The sequence below is a fragment of the Schistocerca serialis genome, chromosome 4 (genome assembly GCF_023864345.2).
Source record: "Schistocerca serialis cubense isolate TAMUIC-IGC-003099 chromosome 4, iqSchSeri2.2, whole genome shotgun sequence".
NCBI classification, from domain to species: Eukaryota; Metazoa; Arthropoda; class Insecta; order Orthoptera; family Acrididae; genus Schistocerca; species Schistocerca serialis.
This window is the reverse complement of record NC_064641.1, coordinates 641,516,183-641,522,607: the sequence shown is the minus strand read 5'-3', so window position 1 is coordinate 641,522,607 and position 6,425 is coordinate 641,516,183. Positions and strand designations below refer to the sequence as shown.

Below are 6,425 nucleotides of genomic sequence, written 5' to 3'. Positions count from 1 at the left end.
CAGAATATCTACGGACGCGTGGCAGTGAACAAAAGCTGAGTGGTCGGCCGAGGCGACTGTCAACACGGCAACGATGTCGCCCAAAACCTGTCCGCTTTCCCGCGTGCCGACCAGCCGCACAGAATTGCGACTCTTGCAATGATAGGACGAGCAGTCATTATTATGCAAACGAACTCCTCCTCCTCCATGATAACTCAAGGCCTCACACAAGTCTACGCACCCGAGAGAAGCTCACAAAAGGTCACTGAACTTTCCTTCATGATCCACTGTCCAGCCTGGATCGCGCAGCATGCGACTTCCATCTGTTTGGCCAATGAAGGATGCACTCCGCGGGAAGCTATACGATTATCAATGCAGCAAGACGTTGGCTTCGACGTCAACCAGTAAAGTGATACCATGCAGGCATACAGGCTCTCCCAGTAATATCGCGTAAGGCCGTCGCAATAAACGTAGATGATGTTGAGAAATACGGTTTTGTAACCAAAAGAGTGGGGAATGATATGGTGTATAGATATCCTGAATAAAACCGAACCGCTTTCAGAAAAAACTGTTGCTTTACTTATTGAAAGCTCCTCATAATAATAATAATAATAATAATAATGATATTGCGTAGGCCCTACTGCATTGTAGAAGGTATTACATAGTTATTATTCTGTTGTCAATTAGTTAGTTTACTTGTTACAGAGTAAGTAATGCAGCAAATTCTGTACATTCTAAGAAATACCTAGAACTCGGGAAAGGAATTTTCAAGAAATATTTAAGCATAAGTCAGCTAAAATAAACTCCGTCCGAACAGAAAGGCCCAATGGTACCGACCGACCACCGAGTCATCCTCACAGATATGCGTCACTGCACGTAGACACGTAAGGGTATGGGGTGTTCGTGACTAGAAGCGCTACTTCTCAGTCAAGTAGCTCCTCATTTCGCCTCACAAGAGCTGAGTGCATTCCGCTTGTCAACAGCACTCGGCAGACCCTGACGGTCACCTATCCATATAAGTATACAGTTCTGGCAATACCGGCCATGACCTTTTTCTTCTGTGAGGATGCACTCATATTACCCGAACTCTTAGGGCACTTGGTAAGAATGTCTTCCACGAGTAATGAGTGTGATAGGTAGGGACATATAAGGTGAGAATGTGGGTCCCGTTGGAGGCGTGCCTACAGTCGCACTATCCACTGTGCCCTCGGTGGCTCAGATGGTTAGAGCGTCTGCCATGTAAGCAGGAGACCCCGGGTTCGAGTCCCGGTTAGGGCACACATTTTCACTTGTCCCCGTTGATATATATCAACGACCGTCAGCGGCTGAAGGTATTAATATATAATTCTAATTTCGTCACCTATCCATGTGCTAACTAGGACTGATGTCGCTTAACTCCCTTGATCTGGCAGGAAACGGTGTTAACACTGCCGTTGGCATTTAAGCATAAGTATACGTCTCTATCTTACTGTGTTATGTGCATGGTAAAAAGTAGAAAGGATCTGTGATTTGAGAAAGAAAATGCTCGCACATCCGTTTCACAAAACTGTAACCTCCACCACACTGTGTTACGTGTTAATGGTAGTATTTTAGAAAAAGATGATGATTGGTAAGTTATGTAATTAGTTTTACAGTTTGAAAAAATAGTGACAATATTAATGATATTTTGGAAATAGTTTAATTTCGTAACCGAAACAAAGTAGAAAATTTCTGTTTTTAATCTCAGAAAATTTAATTTGAACCCTCAGGGGGTAAGTACCCCTAGGTTGGAACCCGCTGCCATATGACGACTGCCAAACTGTATAGAGAAACGTCTGTTGGGCCTCGTCGGCTGACCTGGGGCAGTGGATTGAGAGTGCGGCCTCACAATTCCAGCAACGGCTCGACACTGGCTCCCAGCTATCCTCTCTCTCTCTCTCTCTCTCTCTCTCTCTCTATTTCTCTTTCTCTACGCGCGTTGGCGCTGGCCGCTGTGTCTGTGGGGGCGAGCAGGCGGACCAGGCCGTAAATTAGAGTCAGAACGACTCAGCCCCGCGTGGTAATTGTATCTGTGTATCAGGATCGGCGATCAGCGGCGGTAACTGCCGGTGGGCGGCGAGTATGAGCAGCCGGATGTTCGTTATGACAGATTGCGTCAGCTCCAGTCGCCGCGCCGGCCACTCAACGGCGGGGGTTACGAGCGGTGCCACACAGCTCCCCACCCCTCCTAACAGCACAGCCACCCCCGCCTGAAGAGACTTAATTCGGATCTACTAATGACCAAAATAGTCTCACCAGGAAAGAAATTAGTTACGCCCTTAAAAGAGGACACTGATATCTTTGAACGCTGTAGATGGTGCAGAACTGTACGGGGTGGACGTTAATAAAACAGACAAACTGCAGGGCCGGATTCCTCACTGGGTATGGAGGAAAAAAGCTCGTATGAATATGTGTCCGGAAATGCATCGTTGCAGATGGCACTGATGAATGAAACACGTATCGTGAGTTCCTTGTGTGTTGCGTGCTGCATGTCGATGCAGCGTGTTGTAAGCAGCAGAATGGTCCCGTATTCATGTCCGAAACAAGCCGAGATGGTGTTTCGAAGCAGACGGAAACAGTAGGGAGTCACCACGGCTATACCAAAACAAGTACCCTCACACACACCAACCACATCGCACAACATTTAAAGCCATTTTTGGGCGTTTTTTGTGATCACATAATCGTAATTTGGCTTACAACATATTGGCCGCCCACTTGCCTCGAGCTTGTTCTAGGATTCATTTCAGTATTCTGTAGAACGCGGTCCTCCATATCTAGTGTACGCACAGTCCGCCGCCTTCCAGCACGTTGGTCTGACTGAAAGGGCCCATGATCACATAAACGTCCAAAATCGGCTTGAAATGTTGTGTGATGTAATTGCTGTCTGTGAGGGTACTCGTTTTGAGATAACTGTCCTGACTCTCGAACGTTTCCATCTGCTTGGCTGTACACAAACACCATCTCGGCTTCTTCCCGACGCCAATACCGGACCACTCTGTTGCTTACAGCACGCTGCGTCAATCACACAGCCTCAGGCACGCAAGGAACACACGAGACGTGTTCAGGTGAACTTCCATTCGTCAATGCCGTTTAACCTTACAACGATGCATTTACGGACACATGTTCATAGGAGATTTCTTCCTCCGTACCAAGTGAGGAATCTATCCCCGCATAGTGTCGGTTTATTAACGTTCACCCTATGAAGTACCACCAGAGTATGTCAGCATCAGCGGTATTGGGGCATTTCTCGTAGTTAGGGCTTAGTCCTCTTCATCTACTCTACATCTACATCCATACTCCGCAAGCCACCTGACGGTGTGTGGCGGAGGATATCTTGAGTACCTCTATCGGTTCTCCCTTCCCCCAGTCTCATATCGTTCTCGGAAAGAAAGATTGTCGGTATGCCTATGTGTGGACTCTAATCTCTCTGATGTTATCCTCATGGTCTCTTCGCGAGATATATGTAGGAGGGAGCAATATACTGCTTGACTCCTCGGTGAAGGTATGTTCTCGAAACTTCAACAAAAGCCCGTAACCGAGCTACTGAGCGTCTCTCTTGCAAAGTCTTCCACTGGAGTTTATCTATCATCTCCGTAACGCTTTCGCGATTACTAAATGACACTGTAACGAAGTGTGCTGCTCTCCGTTGGATCTTCTCTCTCTCTCTTCTATCAGCCCTATCTGGTACGGATCCCACACTGCTGAGCAGAATTCAAGAAGTGGGCCAACAAGTGTACTGTAACCTACTTCCTTTGTTTTCGGACTGCATTTCCTTTGGATTCTTCCAATGAATCTCACTCTGGCATCTGCTTTACCGACGATTAATTTTGTATGTTCATTCCATTTTAAATCACTCCTAATGCCTGTTCCCAGATAATTTATGGAATTAACTGCTTCCAGTTGCTGACCTGCGTTGTAGCTAAACGATAAAGGATCTTTCTTTCTATGTATTCGCAGTACATTGCACTTGTCTACATTGAGATTCAATTGCCATTCCCCGCGCCATACGTCAGTTCGTTGCAGATCATCCTGCATTTCAGAACAATTTTCCATTGTCACAACCTCTCGATATACTACAGCATCATCCGCAAAAGGCCTCAGTGAACTTTCGATGTTATCCACAAGGTCATTTATATATGTTGTGAATAGAAACGGTGCTACGACGCTCCCCTGCACCACATTTGAAATCACTCTTACTTCGGAAGACTTCTCTCCATTGAGAATGGCATGCTGCGTTCTGTTATCTAGGAACTCTTCAATCCAATCACACAATTGGTCTGATAGTCCATATGCTCTTACTTTGTTCATTAAACGACTGTGGGGAACTGTATCAAAAGCATTGCGGAAGTCAAGAAACACGGCATCTACCTGGGAACTCGTGTCTAGGGCCCTCTGAGTCTTGTGTACGAATAACGCGAGCTGGGTTTCACACGATCGTTTTTTTTCTCGAAACCCATTCTGATTCCTACAGAGTAGATTTCTAGTCTCTAGAAAAGTTATTATACTCGACCATAATACGTGTTCCAAAATTCTACAACTGATCGACGTTAGAGATATCGATCTATAGTGCTGCACATCTCTTCGACGTCCCTTGTTGAAAACGGGGATGACCTGTGCCCTTTTCCAATCTTTTGGAAGGCTACGCTCTTCTAGATACCTACGGTATACCGCTACAAGAAGGGGGGCAAGTTCCTTCGCGTACTCTGTGTAAAATCGAACTGGTATCCCATCAGGTCCAGCGGCCTTTCCTCTTTTGAGCAATTTTAATTGTTTTTCTATCCCTCTGCCATCTATTTCGATATCTACCATTTTGTCAACTGTGCGACAATCTAGAGAAGGAACTACAGTGCAGTCTTCCTCGGTGAAACAGCTTTGGAAAAAGACATTTAGTATTTCGCCGTTCAGTCTGTCATCCTCTGCGCTCAAGAAAATGCTAAATGCGGAAGCAGGGGAACACACTTTACATCATTGTGTATTCCGTACAGTACATGTACAGTCAGGAGACGACGAATGATTGTATAATCATGACGTTGCACCAGGTCACACTGTCAGCAACCTTGCCATGTTAGTAACAGCGATTCCCGCCCAATCACAGAAGTTAAGAAACGTTGGGACCGGCTAGAACTTGGTTGGGTAACCGTTCGGGGAAAACTTGGTGCTGTTAGTTTTAAGAACACGTACGTCACCCAAGTGGATTCTAGTTGAAATACTTGCACCAGGCTATGAAGACACGCGATATTTATTTATTTTTACCCGGTCATAAGAAGGATCTCTAAGGGAATGGCTTGTGGACAATATTATTTCTCAAATGGACTCTTGTGCCCAGAGCCCCGACCAAAACCAAGAGAACACCTTTAGGGACGGGTCCGAATGTTGACTTCGCTCCAGACCCCAGAATCCAACATTAGTACCTTCTCTGATTCCTGCTCTTGGGAAAGGAAGGGTTGCCACTCCTCCACAGACATTGAGACACATTGATACTGCCTCCAGCAGAGTTCAAGGTGTCTTAAGGGTGAAGGGTGGATACTGCTGTGCACTAATTGGTGTCAGGATACTTTGGACCAGATAGTGTGGGTTACCTGCACAAGAAACTCCTTTGCAAACATGGCTGAAAATTCCATCCCAGCATTGTATTGAGATTTTACAGAAATGAAGGAGAAACAAAATACGGTGTGTGCTGGCGTACGCCAGCGTACCGGTCGCCATTAGGAAACATTGTGTAGCAGGCGCTGAACTAGGCGCACCTATGACAAGAAAAAACCAAAACACGCCCTTAGGCTACGCGCCTATAACGCCCCCTGGCATATAGGCTGCAGCCTCCGATTGCGCTGGCTCAGTCTCTTAATCAATATTCAGTACGTCGCATCCGGACTCAGTTCGCATTGCACCTCAATACGTCGCACTGTGATCTATTCTTCCACAGTGATAGTCATCGCCGCGCAAGTTAGGTAGCTGTGAGGGAACGTTAGTTGTTGTAGTTGTGTTACGGAGAGGAAAAAGGTTCAAGAATTAGTAGATGCATTGCACCTCAATACGTCGCACTGTGATCTATTCTTCCACAGTGATAGTCATCGCCGCGCAAGTTAGGTAGCTGTGAGGGAACGTTAGTTGTTGTAGTTGTGTTACGGAGAGGAAAAAGGTTCAAGAATTAGTAGATGTTACTTGACTGCTGTTAACTGCAGAACTTCAGATTGGAGATCATTGTGGTTAAGTACTCATTTGGTTCCTGTAGTAAAGTGTATTTTAACCACTGTGTACTTTGTGTTGTAGTGAGAGGAAACCGGCCATGAATCCTCATCCAGTCAGGAACTACAAAATATTACAATTGGCATAGCCATAACACTGTGGACAATCGGTATTCAAACAAATCCCCTACTCATGGAGGATGTTATTAACTTCTACGCTAAACGCTTGGTAATTTTTTTAAG

General features: G+C 45.8%; 1 non-coding gene across 1 annotated transcript; it reads left to right on the top strand.

Annotated features, from left to right (window-relative positions):
- Positions 1 to 1,182: 1,182 nt before the first annotated feature.
- Trnat-ugu (transfer RNA threonine (anticodon UGU)) lies at positions 1,183 to 1,257 on the top strand. The gene has a single exon. It is a non-coding gene; the product is annotated as a tRNA-Thr (tRNA).
- Positions 1,258 to 6,425: the final 5,168 nt, after the last annotated feature.